The sequence below is a fragment of the Varroa jacobsoni genome, unplaced genomic scaffold (assembly GCF_002532875.2).
Source record: "Varroa jacobsoni isolate VJ856 unplaced genomic scaffold, vjacob_1.0 scaffold_1363, whole genome shotgun sequence".
Taxonomy (NCBI): domain Eukaryota; kingdom Metazoa; phylum Arthropoda; class Arachnida; order Mesostigmata; family Varroidae; genus Varroa; species Varroa jacobsoni.
This window is the reverse complement of record NW_019214265.1, coordinates 36406-56146: the sequence shown is the minus strand read 5'-3', so window position 1 is coordinate 56146 and position 19741 is coordinate 36406. Positions and strand designations below refer to the sequence as shown.

Below are 19741 nucleotides of genomic sequence, written 5' to 3'. Positions count from 1 at the left end.
TTAGTTGGTGTTACATGTGAACGCTGTATTTCGTATGTCGGTCTAATGCGGTACGTCAACACGTGAACACTATGAGAGGCTAGGGGGTGGAAGAAAGTTAATGTACATTTGAAAGATTTACACGTAGGTATCATCCCTTCCGTTGGCAATATGCAATAATGAACAGCTAGCTGCTACTTTTAGCTGGTAAATGAACAGGTTATAGGTAGCTTGTATTGATCGCGGCCTGCAATGGGAGAAATCGCGTCTTCCTATTCCTGGGGACTACCGTCCTCCAAACAATGGGATAGGCAAACTTCGACATATTTTTCGAACTGTCACTGTCTCCTCGGTTATGTCCTACTCGTGAACGAAGAAGACCCAGGATAGGTTTATACGGATCGAAAGACGTATAGAACAAACCAACGGCGGTACGTTACCCGGCAGACTTTGTTTATTGGTTGCCCATCCGTAATCAGACGCATCGCGTAGTTGATAACTCCGTGGAAGGCTACGTATGGATTTGCAGCCGTATGCACGCGCCAAGTCATAAACTGAATATGGGATGTTTGTAACGTGCTATTCTCGTTTACATTCCCGCGATTGATCGGTTTCTTAAAAATAGGAAATTTGCGACTCTGTTACCATATGAGATACTGTACTATTTTCTGACTTTACCATGAGAATGATGTTAGACTGGCAAATGTTCTGTGGAGATAAAATTAATTTTATTACACTGTCCTGGATCAGATGCAGATGTTATGCGTTACTATGGGTGAAAATTGGTGAGCTTTAAACTTGTCAGGGACAGCGATTTAAGAACAATTGTTTGAGCTCGTCGTGCTACTTTTGATAATGAGGCGACCTCGATGCCACCGATCCTACAGAGCTTTACCTGTTAGGACCTGAAAATTCGAATTTGAGCGAGCGAGTTCCGACAATTCTCAGTAACGAGTTGGAAGTTCTCAGCAACTACTGTTGTCATTTACTGAATCACACAGTGCATAATGGAAGGTCCAAGGAACGCGCCACAGCAATTAACTAAACGGATCTCGAACGCTGGTTTTGCTCACGTCACTTGACGACAAGACAGATTCAGCCTTTGGCCAAAATCAGCCACTTGCATATTGTTGAAGGACCAATGCCTTCTTTCGTTCAGAAGGTATCATTAAGTGTGGTATTTCCAACGTGCGGCAAAAATCAATGTAAGAGGTCTTGGTATTAGTGTATGCGATAAAACGTGGACAGATGTCTCGTTTGAGCGCGTCTCGGTCTGTTAAATCGACACGCGCACGGAAACCTCAAGGCTATAATTGGCGGCTATAGTCGTCTGGTTTGAGTTGTTGAAAGAAGAAACAGGGGAAAAAAGAATATGATGTAGCCGACAGGCTGAGCTAACACTTGAGTGGGAAGTGTGAACTGCAATTGAAGATGGTCTTATAAAATGTCAACAATGAATTGGTGCGCTGTACTATGTGGAGTCAACTTTTTCAATATATTTCGGCCCTGGCGCCTACACGATGTGTATTGCCAGCGACCAGCGTTAGACGTGAATGTATGCTCAGTTGTGCAGATCTATTTATTATCTGATTGCTGAGTGAATTGTTTTTATTTGAAGCACAAACCCATATGAGCCACTACTTGGTAGTGCTAGATATTTATTTGCAGTTCTGGTAAACCTATATATACTTAGGCTTACATACTAACGTCGAGAAGTATTCCGAAAAAATACGAAGCTGCAGCGCCATTGGAAAGGACACATCGAATGCTATAATACTTCTGCCAGCACGGTTTAAAGTTTAGTCATTTGCCACACTTGACCAGACACTCAACAGGTGAGATGACGCACAGCTCATAGCAACAATGAGTGCAAAACATTGCATGCACCAAAATTGTATGCCTGAAATAGGCATAGGTTTGTAGAGGTCGAATTAGACAAGGCGATCCTCCTATATTCGTTTTGTAATCTTTATAGCAGTGAGAGGTGCACTTGTGCAGAGCTGATAGAAGACATTTTGTAGAAACCCGGGTGTACTGGCTAGCTGTTGTATGTATTTATACATAGTTGGAATCTAGCCACACCAGTTACGAAGGAATGCCTAACATTGGACAATTTACCCAGATGAGCTCAGTTCTATAGTTTGCAGTACTTGTTTCTTGTGAGTAAGGCCGTTTTCAGAGTGGATCGTGCCCTAACAAAGCTTACATGAAAGCCCGATTACCCTCAACCGGAACACGCTAGAGAAGAGCTTCAGCAACCTTCGAAGCTCAATCCTACTAGAAAGGGCCATTCTCACGGTTCAATAATGCGCATGCACCATGACCATACGCCTGAGGGGTAACCCTCCACTATTATATATATATATACGTAACGTAGCTACCCTCTAACCTCATACAGAACCACAATATGCGATATGATACATTGTAATAATAATATTTAAAATGTCAGTATCACCGATTCATCAAAGATCTACAACTAGCCTATGCGTCGTATACCTCACTACCTTACTATCATTGCTTAGAGCGTTCGATTACCTGCCGGGTAACATAATAACGACTATTAACCGAGATATAAGACAGGTAAGCAGACTCTATTGTTGACGATAGCCATCACAGGGCAGCTTGCTGAATCAGGGCGTTTCGTATCGGTTTCTACAATATAGATCCATCATACGGGGAGTGCAGATGAGGTACGGCCATCTGTGCTGAAGATGCACCGGAGTCAGTTTCCAATATGCATACCTATTGCTTCTCGTCGTATGATAACGTTCAACAATACTACTCAAAATAAATGCTTAGGAAGTAGTATTTAGTTGCCCTCCTATAGCTATCTATGCTATTTATGTGAAAATAGTAACTATTTTTCTTGTCGATTTATTATATATAGTATATAGGTGTAGGGGGCCGCCTGATTCGTCACACATTGAAAGTGCTTAGTACCGTTGCAGCAGCTTGATATACTATTTACCAAGGACATTTGGCTCAAAGTCTTTCAATTTACTGATGAGTATGTCATTTCATCGATTGTAAAACGTACCCCTTACTGGCTGTCGCTTCTAAGTAGTTGTCTGGCAAACGAGAATAACAAACATATGGCTCATCAAACTATGACAGCTACACGAGCATAGATGTATATTATTTTACGTGACTGTGGCAATACGGTTAACATACTTAGTTGTGGGGGGTTTCGTTGTTCATCGGCTCGAGATCTTCGTGTATCTACAAAGCAACTCTCTCAAAGCTAAACCTTGAACTGCTGCTTTTCTTTATTTTAGAAATAACACGCCTATAGTTTGTACGTGGCAAAAAAAACTAAGCCTTTTAGCAAAGCTGCTTTTGTCTTTTCTTGGTCTAGATATTATTATTAGCGTGATTTCTTTGTGGTGACGACAGAGCATCTAGCTGTCATGCCCTAAAATAGGATCGACTACCTTCTGTTGGCCTGTATAAATGGGTAAATATACATAAAATACCGCCTCTAGCAGAACCTGGGGAGCGCAAATCCATAAGTTTAAAAAAAGGCGTCCATTCGAATTGCACTAACCTATGTCTACCAACGTCAGTGGGCAATAGGGGTGTTTAGTGAGTGTTTGTACTCGACGAAAATAGCGTTTGATATCTTGCTCTCTGGTCTCGCCAGAGGCCATCAGCAATCTCAGTTGCATTTAAAATGTCACATTGGCCTGCGAACATAGACGGTAAGGCGACAGAACGGAGGACTGTAAACGGCGCGTACGCGTACGTACGTGGCGCATTGCATTGCATTGTTATGTGAACGGGGACACCTTGAATAGATTAGGCAGCTTGCGTCGATAAGGCCTCGGCTCTGTATACTATTGTTATGTGTTTGCCGGACATCGTTATAGGTCAGCACGGAATCCTAATCCAATAATCAGTCATTAGTCCTAGAAATGCGTTAGGAACTTTTCTATTTTTGGAACCGCTGCTTTGTTCGTATTTAATTCGAATTTCGAGTCAGACTTTACATTCTATTGGCTCTACATGTGCATAGGCTCGCTCTACATTTTGGTGATGTCAGCAGACTGAATTCGCTAAAAAACATAAACTTTCGAAATATAACGTGTTATTTTTTGAAGGCGGTTTGAAACACGCCATTGCGGATTTAGTTGGACTTTTCATCGATCATTTTTCCACCACGCTACATTCATCGATAATTTCTATTATGGAGGCTAATTTTTATTGTTATCGATCATCAGCGGTGTCAAAATATTTACTGCACACTTTTCTATTAACCGTTTTTTGCCAAACTTTTTTTTTGCCGCAGATCTACTTACCTTTTGCAGTAATAGACTATAATTATATTTCTAATAAGACATGATCACTTCGCTGTCGTCAAGCTGGCCCTACTATGGATCTGCGAACCCGACAATTCGTCGAACACAGTCTATGTTCTTCTGCATAAAGCCGCTAACTGTATCGTGCGGTTAGCCTAAATACAATGAGTACACACAACGATACAAAGAACAGCTAGCCTAAAAAAAACATCTAGGTTTAATTGTATGTTTAAGGTCATCGAGTGTTACGCTTTACTGATATGTGATAGACAGAGCGTTTGAATTAGTTCCAATTTGCTGAAAAAAAAAAGTCCAGAACATCATATTAATTTCAAACAAAGCTATACAACTAAGCCATCTGAGGTGCTCACCATACTTCATATGCCGAAGTGGAATATAGCTACATTATTCCCTTAGTCGAGAATGAGCACGTTAATATTTTAGAGAGAACACCACAGTTATGAGACCTCACCACATGAACCGATTTAATTATCTAATTTCATATATTGTTTCGCACTTTTATTTGGAAAACGTATACGATATAAGAGCAATTGAAATCCATCTACGAAGATAATCATCGAGAGTTCATGGCCTAGGACCGTCACTGTTATGGTATTTTTACTTCTTTAAACACATTTTCAGATTTCTAGTGCGCTTACTGTTATCGACAGCGTTAGGAGCCTACATTCGCCTATCAAAATAAATGAATGAAACGTATACAGGTGTCTTGACATAACATACACATATCGATAACAACGATGGACATTTAAAAATGTCAGTTACAAACATTTACATACACATAAACGCATAGCATAACACAAGTAGCATGACGTTGCAGTCCTTCAAGATCTAACCGCAGCAGCCCCTGTTTAGGGCTGGTGGAGTAAAACAAGAAGGCCAACTTGGGTCAGTTCTGTTGCTTTAACTGTATACTGAGGCTTTTATAAAGGGTGAATCTTTTAATATGACCAGAGAAGCCAGAAGTTGACACGCTGGGTACAACAGGGTAACAAATAGGTATTCTTCTGCCAGATAAATGGCTTGGCACTCTAGCGCGTAACTGCGACAACCACTAAATGAGACCGTCACCATCGGCCCCATCTACATTGGAGACCCAATATTAGCCACTATAAATTATGCTCTAAGCCGTACGTCCGGTGCTAACTTTGTGCTTCGCCTTTGGTTCATTGGTCCCTTTTCAACAAAAGCCGAAACGTGTCTAGAACCGGTTTTGAACTTAGATCTACTCACGTGTTTGCGAGTTCAATAGGTCAAAAACGGGAATCGTCGCGATCACAGTATCACCCATTCTCACAGACGAACCAATCCATAATCCTCATTTTACAAAAGTGGACACGTCTGGCCTGATGAACAGTTCCCTTTACAACAGCATTAATGCTGATTGAGCGTATAGTGTAAATACGCTTAATCTAATATCGTTCGCAAGAGTCTGTCTAGGCACAGGTCCACGAAAGCCGATTCAGCGAAAGTGTACAGACGCTCCAAAGGTCGAGGTGCAGAGAACAAGTCAACGAAGCTTTATAGTATAGGAAGAGCTCATACTTTGTTGGTCCATAAGTAGCTAAAACAAGCATCTCATAAAAACGAGGCCATATTCCACACTGGGCCATATATATACAAAAAATAAAAGAGATTTTTATCTCTTACAAGTACGCCTACATATTAGACTTCAATGCGGCTTAATTTTCTGTGTAGCCGTGGATTATACCCAGTATAAGTGTGCTATATTTATAGGTAGTTCAATTTATCTCAAAATACTTTTAACTAGCATATTGCGGTTTAACAGAAAAGACTCTCCCTCTTCAATCAAAAAAAGGAAGAAGGATCAATAGCACACTGAAGTGAATATCAGTAGCATTTACTGGCGTTCAGTTGTGAAGTATTTCAAATTTAGCTATAAGAGGATTCTGTTCTTCTTTATCATGCTCCGCTCTGGTTTTTCTTCTTATACGTATACCAAAATTTTGTCCGTGCAAAAAACATTTCTCGGCTGTTTTCTCGAGGAGTAGGTGTGCCCTGCACCAGTTTATGCAACTCTGCGGATATTGCAGATGTTATTAGGATGGTGAAAAGTAAAGCTCATCTCGAAGATATAATGAGGTCTACGATATAAGAGGCGCCATAAATCATTTAGACGCGATGAGAATCTCTAACCTTCATAAAGCATCGGAGTGAGGTTGTTCCTCGTACCGATTGGCCTGCTGCTACATCGAGACAAACTACGGAAATAGCCGATCCACATCCTCCGACATTTAATATCTATGAAAAAAAATGTATTCAGTGCTCCCTTGCCTACCCTCGATCCAACTTGACAACTTCGGTAGTTCTGCAGACTCTACAAAGACCTGTGGTTTTTTCAAAGATAGAGTCTCTCGTACGTTGGCTACTACGTAGTTAAATTAGATTAGAGCTACGTCTTAGAGTAGCAGCGCCATATTATACATTTAACAGTTAATTAAGCCAACCAAAAAGTCAAGCTATTCACTTTAAAGCACCCGTGATATGTGTCTTCGACGCACAGCTTTTCTCAGGGGAAAAGTTTTTAACTTGCACTAACCAACCTCTCAGGGTGAAGTTAATATATGGGTAAAGACGTAAATCTCTTGTACAAGGTAGCTTCTCCTGTAAAAGGGAGGCGCGTACCAATTTTTTTAACAGGCCTTGTCTTCGAACTCCTGAACGTCCTACGTCAGAAAAAAGGGTTTCTGTTTATTCTCGCAAACTGTACACAACTGGCAGTTCTTGGATCACTACGGGCATGGGTTACTAAGCGTAGCTGTAATGATCTTGAAGTAAGCTACTCTTGGCCTTCATAACATTCCTTATTTTCAAACATTACGAAGTCACTTTCTGGAGCCAGAGTTAGCTGCGCTAAGTAAATAAGCATTCTACGTATACGAATTAACATGCGAAGACTCAACGAACCAAAACGTAATCTAAGCTGAAGCGTAAATTAGGATGAGAAAATCACCTTGGTCCTAATTTACCTTTATATGTGTGACATCATCATTTTCCGGGGAATAAATTAGTTCGAGGCTGCCTCTTCTGGCCCCTCTCATAAACATCTTAATGGACGAAGCCATCGCCCCGATTAACATGCCTAGTGCTAGAGTTTACAACGACAAAAGTATTTGCTTGCGTCCACAAATTCGTAATAAGTTTACGGATGCTTAGGAAAAATGAACGATAATAGATATTCAATAGCATAATTATAGAATTGTCATCCTTCGTTGAATGACTGGCTTTGGTTGGCCTTTGGTACTAATGACGTATCGAAGTACCAACCTACTTCAAAGATATTTTACATTCTTACAAATGGCAATCAGTAAGCCACGTCTTCAACTGTTGCAGACGACTACTGGTCGTGTCGTATGATTTATGTTCTCATTTAGGATACAAAGGGAACCTAAATGAACACTATCAGAGGTCTGCGTTTTTTCTTGTAAGCATAACTGAGATCGAATCTATCGTTGAAAAAGGATTTAGCGAGAGTGCGGACCTTGCAAAACTTTTTATAGCATTGTTACCATGAGTTCCTTTAGGCTAAACTGCTGATTCAGCAGATACCTCTAAAGCGACACGTAACACGCAAGTGTTATCTCGTGCGTGTTTATGAGGCAGCTCTTTTCAATGGGCGCATGACAAGCGGAGACTATCGCGGGAGATGTCCCTATAACCATCTACCGGAGCAGCTTTGGCTCGTAGCAGCACGAGAAAGGTTATGGCTGCATAAAATGTTTAAAAAAAAGCCTGTAAAATGGCCAAAGGCTGTTGAGGAGTATGCATTTGGCTTTCGAAATACTCGACATTGCTTGTTCAAGCGCACCAAGTACTACCACTTTCTTCGCTGACGCGCCCGCAGCGAGCAGGATGATCGAGCGGACGCAGATGAAGGCTAAACGATAGCAACACGCAAAATTGATATCTTTTAGCGCATCATCATTCGCCATACGTGGCCCGTCGCCAACACATCCGCGGTAGCCTCTATCGTTAGCTGCAAGTGTTGTCGTGATGCGTTAACATCCGTACGCGAGACGCGCGCTGGAATATCTCTCTGATTGCCTTAGACGTTTACACTATTGAATTCTTCTGTGAGAGTAGTAGAACAAGTTGTAGGCTGATGCACGTAAGACTGTAGCTGGCGCCACGTAAAAGAAGACCCATTGGTCAAATATCGATTTGGGACGAAGCCGGTATATCTTCATAGCCGCAGCTAAAGCCGGAATATCAACAACACAGCCTACTTGCTTTGTTTTGAAAGTGGTTCTTTGCCCCTAACACCGTCGGGATTTTTGTCAGTTCTAAAAAGCCATTAAAAGTGCTAGCCATGAGAAAGGAGGTATATTTGTCCCATAAACTTGTTCCACTACGCTTTTAGAGATCCAATAGTAGTGAGTGTTTTTGAATTCGGAATTTTCAAAGCAAAAATATTCGAGAAACACGTGATAGTCTGGGTTCGAATCCGGGTGTAGGCACGCTTCGTTTGATTCGTTCGATGTTGCGCATATAATACATTTTATATATGGCGGATACTTCAGCTCGCTTTCATTTACGATAACTGGCATTTCCAGCAAAACGACAAAAAAATATCAGCGAGATTCTACCGAAGAGATGAATATGTTCCGAGCGCTAAAGAACTGCTCCGACTGTGTTTGTCAGTTGTCCTTCTTATGTCGTTTACTTTGATACAGGATGTATGGGCAATTGAAAGAAAGCTAAAATCCGTTAGAAATTCGCCGTCTGTTGTTCGTCTTTAATTTCCGTTTTTATCTGCATTGTTATTTGAATTTTGGATCTAAAACCAGTACGGAACAATTATGCCATCTTTGCTGAGAACCTCTTAGGTTACACGTATTTGTGTGTTAAGAAGTAGAAAAAGTACATTAAGCTTCTGCAATTACTTTCAAAAAGGCATAAACAGCGTTTACAAAAAATTCTTGCGATGACAGGAGATCCAGGCAAACTAGTAACAAATACAAACGTATCAGTGTATTTTTTCTATATATACAATGTTCTTCATCCAGATCCAAGGTGTTTGCTAAGGTCATAACAAGCTTATCTAATAGTGAAATCATCTAATAATGCCATTTAGATTGAGGCAATTCACGCTTCATAGTTGTTATGAATAGGGGGAATGTCCCGATCTGTGTACTTATTAGGAGCGCTGCCATAGACAAATATATTAATAACTGCTTCTCATTGCGAATTCGGCCGTATTGCGTACTTCTGGGGGATTCACCTCGCTCGAAACATTTCAGAGCTTAATGAGAAAAGGTCTGAAATAACAATCCTTGTGTCAAACAAAAAAAGTAATAAAAAGAATGTGAAATACTATCTCGGTGTGCGAAGCACTCATCTAGATACGTGTATGTTATATATTATATTGATGCCTATAATACTAAATGCCTCATTCTTCTTTTCCCTGATTATAATTCACGCGTGGGTGTCTAAGCGTGCCGGGATCAGGTTAATCGTGACCCTCCATGTGACGACACAAAAGAGCAGGATTTATTAGAGTATCATAAAAGCGTCGACATCGTTACGCATCTGTATTTGTATCTGTGAAGGATAAAGAAGTGCAGCACTGCAATTGCACCGCCCGATTCCTATTTATAAACAGCAGTTGGAACTATATTCTTCGATGTGGTAACGGTTGTGGGCGGGCAAGTCCCATGCGTATAAACGAACAACAAGATAGATGAACAGAATGATAAAAAAAAAACAAGGATATCAGGAAAAAAACGTCGCAATGAATAGCGGGAAAGATATTAGCAAAATTAGATAAATCCAGCGAAAGTTACAAGGAAACTGATTATGGATGTAAGCAAGTGTGGGTCATCAAAAGGTATGGGCAAATAACGTTCGACTCAACGCAAGAAAGTGGCCACAGATTTTTTGGAGGTTATCAGTGCCTTAGATAGGTAGGTAGGTAGGTATATCACCTGATGCTGTTTGCAGATATTGCCATGATGAATGAGACTCGAAGATGTCTCTATTCCACACTTGCGTTATAGTTGATTCAGCGAAGAAGCTTATTTTAATCCATTTTCGAAAAATTATCGTCAGAGATATCGTTTAACTATTTACGAGTTTAGGGAAGCTCATACGTAGCGCATTAATTGAATCGGTCCAGCTAATTTGATTATACCGACAATAGGCACAAAATATGCTTTGATGAGACTAAGAACAAAGGCGTCTGTCTTAAATGATAACACTTAGCACCCCTTTAGGGAGTCTATATTTGAGTACAAAAGATAGCATCAATATCTGTTAGACATAAATGATAATATCTAAAAACGTAACTAGCTGCCGTACAGTGGTACTCAATGCTGAAAAAGATGTTATTTTTATCAGCTGTACGAAATTAACAAAGAATACGCACGGTGTTCGTGTTGAAACAATGGAAAAGCATAAGTTCCCAGGCTGCTCACTTATTACGTGCTAAGAATCTGGTCGCTTCTTATACAGGGGATAGAAATACGTACCCGTATAATCATTAATTTGACGGCCGTTGGCCGAGTTTACCGAGAGTATATGAATCGAAAAACTCTAGAGTGTTTTTATGAATTGCATTTTGTAAACGGAGTTATTCGTTTAGGATACTGGTGGTAGATGGCCTGATCTGAATAAGAAAAACCTTCCAGGAACCGTTGTCCCGATGCAAATATTAAATTACACCAAATCTGTGTGCTTAGGTCGTTGCTTGTTTGTTCGTTAAAGTTCTAGGATGTAATCTATTAGGCCATGGTCGCAGTTACCTTATGCAGACGTTTGCAAATTGTTGTTCTCCACAAACTGCCTTGCCATCCTCACATTGGATGCTAAGTTATGGCCTAATAGCAGGCATTTTGGTCGTTTCTCACCGAACACCCTGTTATTTTACGATCTGTATAGACCAAACCAGCCTAACGCTTGAGTGAAGTAGTCTAGTAGGTGAATGGCCTGCCGTTTGGCTTCAAGGGTTCGTGCTCGTCCGCTAAAGGAACGTGTCACTGTAGAAGAGCACCTAAAGAACCTACGATTCAAACACTACAGTGGCCTTACGTACGATGGAGCCGAATTGACTGCGCCATCGGTAATAGCATCGACAACTTAAGGCTATTTACTCTATCTAATGTTTGCAGCATTGCCTTTTCACTAGCCATATAGCGTTCCATAGAGTAGGCTATAGTAGGTGTGGCCTCTGAAAGGTTTATATTGTAGGTATAAAATTGAGTGAAACCTAAGAAATACACGGTTTCTCAAAAAGGTAACTTCCTGATTGTTTCAGGATGTAATCAATTAGAACTAATGAGAGCAATCAATGAACAAAGAAAATTTGTTTTAAAATGTTATTGGAGATGTGAAAATATAGTAAAAGTACAAAACAAAAGTATATCGCAGAAAATTTCAGATGGATCTGCTTGTGCGACTCACAATTCATAGGACAAAAGATAAGTTTAAATTCTTCGAAATGTCCAAATGATGTTTCGGAACACGAAGCATATCAACAAGCTTTACCAGTCAAAAAGGAGTACTCTAAAGTAGTATCGAAGCATCTGAAAAGCAGGTAAGTCGTGAGCTTGTCATTAGTAGTAGTAGCATTTTAAGGCATTGTAAATAGAAAAAATTATCGATGACGAGAACGAAAAAAAAAAAAAAACAATTTTTGCGAATGGTACCAGAAGAAAGTGAATAAGGTGTATGGTCTTGAAGGAAATTATTTGGAGCGATGAAGCTACGTTCCGGTTAAACGACATAATAAATCGGCATGATTATACTTATGGGGCAACTGTAAATTCACACGTTGTGCAGGAACACTAACTACATTTTCATTTTGATGACGATGACAAATTTTGTTTCCAACAGGACGGAACATTTGCAAACCACCATCCTGATGTCAGAACAGACCATATCTTGCTGAGTATCTTCCAAGAAGATAAACTGAACGAAGAAGGACCACAAAATATTTCGCCCGCTCTTCAGACCTGACGTTAATGGACCTTTTTTTGTAAGGATACTTCAAGGGTAAATTCTCCGCCAGAAAACCTACGACACAAATTTAAATGAAATTTTTGCTAGAATTTATGAATCAGTAGTCTACTGCTAGCATCAATGTATTAACTAGAACACTGGGAATCCTGGACGTCTCCGATAAGAGGATCAACTTTACCTTTTATGGAGATGCGTTTGCAATTAAAAAATATTCATATCACATACATTAATATTTGTTTTTATGTATGAATTTTATGTAAGTAAAAACTGAATTTATAATCATTTATGCATACATTTTTCGAGACACTATATAAGATGTACACACGTAGAGAGGGCAGATTAATAAGTAACCCCGACTAAAATGGTCTTCATGGACAAGAGTTTTGTTAAATAAAGCATTTATGTAACAAGTGCGCAATCAAAAAAAACTCTTACTCCCGGCATTTTAATATGTACGTTCTAAAGCAGTGCAAAGACCCCAGCAGCTGAAGCAATTTTCGTTATGATCTATAGTTCTTCAACACCTTGCGGCTTGTGAGTCCAGTAACAATGAAGCTGCGACTACTTTGGGGCAAAACAATCGAAGACTCATTTTCGTCCGTTTTCAAATTTTGGAATCATTTGTTCGGTCATCCGGCGGTCGATGGAAAGAGCTAAACCTGCTAACGAAATTGCTTGAGTAAGAGCTCTAAGCTTTAACGACGCATAGAACCCAACTCGTAAGTCCTGTTATGCAAGACCTATGTGCAATGGTAGGCGATGTTGGGTTATCCACGTCAAATTCCCTCAATTTCGGCCATAAGAAACCTTTTAACGTGTATTTGTAGAAAGAACTATGAAGTACATGAAAGTCCGATGCCTCTTGCCTAGAGTCCGTCTCATACGATTACTTTTATGCAAACTGGTTGTTTGTAAATGACGCAAGGGTTCTCGTATACTCATGCTTGGCTGTCTTCTAAAGGTTTTATTTAGACCCAAACTTCGGCTAAAAGCGCTTCGCTTCCTTCAAGATTTAGGACACTTTCTACTACGGGAGCACTTTCGGCCTCGTACTCACGCACCTTCGATCTTCGTTAATCTGGCGCGGCATGTCTGAAGCAATGCCTAACGGTTTAAGTATGGAACAAAAAACTCAAATTGTTTATTTAATTTAAACACTTTGAAAAACAATGCAAAATCTGAGGCTGAAATAGCGAAATTTGACAAGAAGAGCCAATACTTCCAACCTAATGGAAGATGGGAATTCTAACTGCTGAGGTGAACAGATATGTTTGATTGATTTATTGATAATCACTAGGCAGAATGGGGACTTATTAATATGGACGCTTTATTTCAGTCCTAATCTGCGGTTCGATAAAAAGCAACTCAACGCTTTATTTAGGAATTTTAAAGCGAGATACTTTATTGTAAGGTAGAGCAACCCGTCACCGATGCTTAAATGGAACCCGCCTATTCAAAACATTAATATAACTATGAATTATAGAATTGCAAGTTGATGCACAGTTGCGTGCGGATAATTGATGTGTTGGGCTGGATATTTATAGCTACTCATGGTCAAGTTACAATAAAAAAGCTAACAAAACTTTCACGGAACATCTTTTAATTGTCCGTTAGAGAAAAAGCTTGTTAGCAGTAGTGACTTTAAATTTGTTTCAATATTCATATTTCAATATGATTTTTTAATATTAATTATTTTATAATTTGTGGATAGTTGTCCTAAGGGGACATCGGATGTAGCAGAGTTTCAAAAGGAAAAATCCATTTCTGCTGCAAGACAACTCTAATGAGCTTCGACGTGGCATTCATCGCAGTTGTATGTTGAGAGGTCACCGGCATAATGCAATGCATTGTTTATAAATTTGGAGGCCACAGAGGTGGTTTAGGTTTGACTCTGGGCGGACACACCCTTTTGATCCAGTAAAAATCCGAACAGTTGAAAAGACGATAAATAGAACAACCCCCTTTTTCTTTCCTGGTCGTTCTAGACTGCCCGTGTTGAGTTCCTTATATGGAGATATATAAAGCAACGCTAAACAAAGGTAGTGAAGTCTATCATAGAAACGACAGCTGAGAGCTAGCTATGACGAAAAAAAATTGCGTACCAAGAAAAGCAGTTACCTTTTTCACACATATGGATTGGGGATCTTTGGCCTATCTTGTACATGGCCGATGAAGAACGGTTGACTTCACTATTTAGAGAGGTAAAAGCATCAAATAACGAATAAAAGGTCAAATACCGCACGAAACGGCTTATTGTGTTATAGAGTTTAAGCACATAAGACTGAAATGCATTGGAAGCTACACTTACGATAGGGCAGAAGTAATTGCTGAAGAAATCCTCATAAAAGGTCACTCCTCAATTTAATTCGGCGCTTTTAACCCGCTGGGATTGAGTTGTTGAACGATACAACAACAAGGTTCGTACCGGACCGCAGTCGTAGAACCTACAATCAGGCACATATGTTTATATAGCAACTGCTTGAATGATTATTAGGTAGATTTGAGTATATTGAACTTTACTTAGTTTGCTAGTGGCATTAATGTAAATATTTAACAGAGCTAGATGTGTTAGCTTATTTAACTTTATTTAAAAGTTTAAACAAAGAATTTCATTCTAAACAATCTGCATACTACAGAGGTGCAATGCTTGTGTTCAGCGCAGGTGTCACTCGTTTTAGATGTCCTTTACCGAGTCAATAATAGCAGCGACAATTTATGCTGGCATCATTTTTCGATTCAGACTTATCTAGCCGCAAACAAGGCTTCGCTCAGTATTCACTACAGGCCGCCTTGCCAACTACAATGAAGCTGAAAGCTAGGCAAAACAACTACGGATTTATTCGACTATGATGTTTTTCCACAGTTATGCGACCACAGGCGGGGCGGCATACCTATGAGAAAAGTGCGGCAGAAAACCATAAATTTCAATAGTTCGTGGTGACGCAACAAAGAATAGAAGCTTTGTATATTGCAGGAATTCGTGTTAGTCCTACGCTTTCTGCAATCAGCGTTAACACAATAAATACTGCAGCTACTATTGCAGCCATATGTAGCATATCTTTCGGTTTCACAGCCTACGTCGCAGCCTGTTGGCCATTGTCGGCCCCAAGATTAGCAAATATGTCCCGGCTCTCAGGTCCCATTACCAAGTGGTTGAGTCTGCTTGCAGAATATCAGCTAAGGCCCTTCCTTTCTACGGAGAGGGCCGTGTCATCTCTCTCCTTTGCCTTCCACCGTCGTAGCTTTGGTGGCATAGTTGGGGGGGGGGGGGGGGTACGAAACCAGCGTGCACGATTAAAGAAGAGCATGGTGGTCCTCTAGTAGGACGCCCATAGTTATTGCTGGAGGTCTGCTGTGAACTGTCGTGTCCCAAGGAGGATAAAACACGGGAAAAAATTAAAGTTGTTGTTGAAAAATTAGCGGTGGTGGTAACAGATACATTAAAATCCTTTCGTTGGCCTTCTCCTTTGTCGCTCTAGTTTTCGCCGCTTTTGCCAGTCCTGCTCCTGTACAGAAAAAGCTTTCGCTCGTCGCTACTTGTTGCTGGTTGTAGCCATACTCGAATACGAGTTCTACCACGTTACACTTAATTCTCGCGAAAACATCAGTGCCAGCATATGTAGGCCAAACTTATGATGCGCTGCGTTTTCTCTGTTGCAAGTTCGCGTACGCCTAAGTAAGTAAATTCAGGCATACTACGCTAGGACAAATTATCGGCAAAGTAATTTGAGAAACGTTTACATTTCAATGAAAAAACTGAAGAATAGTGTGTTATTGCAGTGAATAATGCAGTGCTCGTTCGGGTTCTGTTACTCGCATCGTTGTTCAGTAGAAGCAAAGAATCAGAAGAGAAGGAGAAAAGACATCAACAGATATGTGTTTGTTTTTGTGGAAGTAAATTAGCTACTAAAAGCGACAAGCCCGAGGGTGTCGGATCTAGTAATAAGAGTGTGTCTACATGCCCCCTCACTGTGTTCATTGGTTAAAAGGAAAATAATTACGAAAACAAATGAATAAGCAATTTAACATTGATCTAACACGCCCCGCCGACGACCGCTGTTGATTCACGTCCTCTAGGAGTAAAATGTTCCCTTTGAGGATCTTTAGGCTGTTTGAAAGTTCCCTTAATATGTAAGATCGTTGTGGGCAAGAAATCCTTATCAGTGTGGCTCTCTCTTTGTGCGTGTGGTTGACGGAAGCTGAATCGCTGGCAAACTGTAAAGACTGAGGTAATATTACTAATAAGCAATCGGAAAACCCTTCAATCGTTAATTGACTGAATCGTCCGCAAATAGTATAAAACCTATTGTTTCTTGGTTTTTGTAGTGCCCCGGAAGCGTACAAACTGAGGAATTGTTACTCCCGCGAGACATTATTGCCGGACGCCAACATGAGCGACGACACTACAGAGATTGCGCTCACGGAAGCTGGTGATCAGCTCGCCACAATCACAACAGGTCATACGATTAAACGACGACCTTTCAGGTATCTCGAAGGTTTTTATGTCATTAAGCTCTAATGAAATCGTTTAAACGTCAGACCACTCGGATTGCAGCAGGGTAGCGCAGCTGACTTTTTTTCATTGCGTTCACCTATTCTATATTCTAACGAATACCGAACCACCTGGTGAGTAGTAGAACAAGTATAGTTAGTTTTACGAACTTGAAAAACTTATATGACGCAGTGTTTTAAATGGTTCGATATATGTGCTCTAATCTTGAAATATTGTGTTGTTGACCTGCACCTGAAGCTCTCAATTCTACCAGCAAAGGTTAATAAATAAAATTTCACTGAAAACCACTAAAAACTAAGCCCGATGTGGAACCTTCAGCCGTACTCAAACGCCATTAAATTTGTTCAACATGGCTTCATTCAGCTGTTTTCCTAAACCCTGTGCTGACCATCTTATCTTTGTTCGAAAATCAAAAATGTTATTGTGAGGGAACTATTGCGTGCGTTCTTCTGGTCCATGAGGTCTTGGATATTTGAATCAGCTCTAGCTCACACTTTGGACAATCGTACGTTGCAAAAGGTGTGATCGCGTACGTTGTCGTCGGATGGGAATAACTTAGCAATTTGACTAACTGTAAAGACAGATAATATTATAAAAGTAGTATCGATTCAAATCATACACGAAGCTCACGATTTCAAATCACGAAGCTTCATGGTGGTGATATGCAGAGTCACTCAGGAACAAAGGCCATTTTCGATAAGAGAATGAGTAAAACTGTCTGGTGTATTTATTAGCACGATGGAGGATTAAAACTATTCTTGTAAAAGCAGTTAATCGACATCTATTTTATCTTTTTTTTCACAGTTTTTCAGAAATAGCGCCAAGCTATTTACTCTTTGTTAATTTTGAGATTTATAGCTTCGTACGTTTTGTGGGATTGAAAAGTCTGGAAAGCTGTACATCTACGAAGCACAGTAAATCGACGCTATAAGCTATAGCATCTCCTCTATGGTAACGATGAACCGTACTGACAGCTACTTGCTTTCGAACGCATAAACGCGTAGTCTGATCACGCATCGATTTTTCATATGACGTTCCCAGCTGTATGCATTCGTGCAGAACCCGCGGGACGATTCTTTGGCCAGCCTTGTAAGAGGCTCAACAAGATTAGAAAGTAAACTGTTGCCCGAACCTTCGTAGAACGACCCAGGTTATTGGTCTGTTTGGTTGCAGGAAGAAGTCGGTGTGTCGCACTACTCCATCTCTTACGTGCTACACGTATGGACAGGCAATTCCTACATAGGAAATTCAAGCTTTATAGCAAACGCATTTCGTCGTGGTCGATCGATTTCCATATGTTGAAGCTATTGTTTTTGTAAGCAACGTCGTTGAGACAATGTCGCCTGGCACCCTCTAAGCTAAAAATCTCTAAGTAACGAGAAATCAAACATTAGTAGACATCTCGATATTAAAAGGTTCTTTATTCCACTATCATTTTTAGAAGTTACACATGGTCTAGTGTAACATTGAATTGATATGGTAAAATGTAAAGTTTAAACAACGGAGATTCACAACAAAGCTTATTTTCCATCATGGACGGTTTGCTTTGTTGATCAACTTGTACACATCTGAGGGGATTTCTCAGGGATCTAGGAAGAAAAATAATATTTTTTTGAAAATATTTAAAATTTGTGTACACACTAAATCCTTATTTATTTATAATAACCTTCTATTTAGCCTTAATATAACAAACGCAGTCCAATAAGGTCAAGGGCTATAAAGCAAACGTTTCAAAACAAAATCAACTAAATAAATAAGAAGATAGGTTTATCTTCTTATATATAGGTCCATTGACTTTCGTTAGTTTTTGAACTGTAATAGTATCTAGGGCCACTGCTGAATGTGACCTACTGAATTTAGGACGGGAAGTTATTGTTGTGATTTGTGGGACAATGTACCTTAACTGGCAACAAAGTGTCGTCGTAACTTCGAGCCATATTGGCAAATTAAATAGAGGCTTTAAAAATAAGATGGGCTTGCTATTCGCAACATGTCCCGCAAGAGAGGGAAGTCTCAGCTCCAGATGTCTGATACCTTTTGATTTTAACAGGGTTGAATTTTTAATATCCCTACATAGCTATATGGCGACACCATATTACAAGTGTCTGTAAGAAACATTTCGGCTACACGTACGTCAATTGCTTTAAAGTGGCATCTTGTGACACAATATTATGGACTACAACGTACCTAATTCATGACAATTTACGTATGTGGCCAATTTGCTTAGAGAAAACGAAGTTTAGGGTTTCCAATTGGCGTTTTGCAAGAAGCCCACTATGAAAAGACGGTTCGCGAGACGGTGCCGAGAGATTTTGAATGAAGATATATATATATATATATATATAGTTTAGTCTTGCAGCAAGAGAAGCTACTAACTGGCAAAGACAATCTGTATATTTCCGGATGGCGAGGCGAAATAATATGGTCTGCGCACGCAGTTACCCTGTCGCATTTGCGCATTGCGTCCGAAACTGTTTAAAACATAGACACGTATGGCTGCTTGAACATCGGCTGCTAAAACTTACAGTTTCTGTTCCACCTATATTTTACATATAAAGTTCATGGTGGCGACTCGAATACATGTGATATCTCAATCTCTGTCTAGGTTTTGCAGTACACATTTGGAGTTGGAGCTTTGATGGCCTATTAAGAACACCGTTTATTTACGCATCTTTAGAAAAGGCCAGCTGCATTTCGGCGATCCTCTCTTACATAGATGAATGATGGTAGTGACATCTGTGTAGGAATCGTCAATTGTTTATCTATTAAATACAGAATTCAAATAATCGAAAATTCAGATATAGTGTGGAACTATCCCGTACTTTATTAACACGCACATAGATATACATGAATACTTTTGTACATACATAGCCAAGCTGGTGACCTCAAGCCTGGATTTTGCGTGCATCGGTAGCGATAATCAGTAGCACTAAATATACTTGGAACTATTTTTTTTTTT

At 40.0% G+C, this 19741-nt stretch overlaps 2 long non-coding RNA genes across 8 annotated transcripts in view; one reads left to right on the top strand and one right to left on the bottom strand.

Moving 5' to 3' along the window:
- The window catches only part of LOC147752279 (uncharacterized), a 15600-nt gene extending 9762 nt beyond the window's left edge, over positions 1 to 5838 (bottom strand). The window contains exon 1 of the long non-coding RNA XR_015314510.1: positions 5526 to 5838. This is a non-coding gene — a long non-coding RNA (uncharacterized LOC147752279). The remainder of the gene's footprint in view (positions 1 to 5525) is intronic.
- A 9708-nt stretch (positions 5839 to 15546) lies between these two features.
- Positions 15547 to 19741, top strand: part of LOC111269190 (uncharacterized) — a 37345-nt gene continuing 33150 nt past the window's right edge. For 2 of the 7 annotated variants that reach the window (XR_015314506.1, XR_015314507.1), the window contains exons 1-2: positions 15548 to 15945; positions 16596 to 16754. This is a non-coding gene — a long non-coding RNA (uncharacterized LOC111269190). Of the gene's footprint in view, positions 16499 to 16595; positions 16755 to 19741 lie in introns of all 7 variants that reach the window. The other 5 variants (XR_015314508.1, XR_002685640.2, XR_015314505.1 and 2 more) reach the window with 4 other exon arrangements.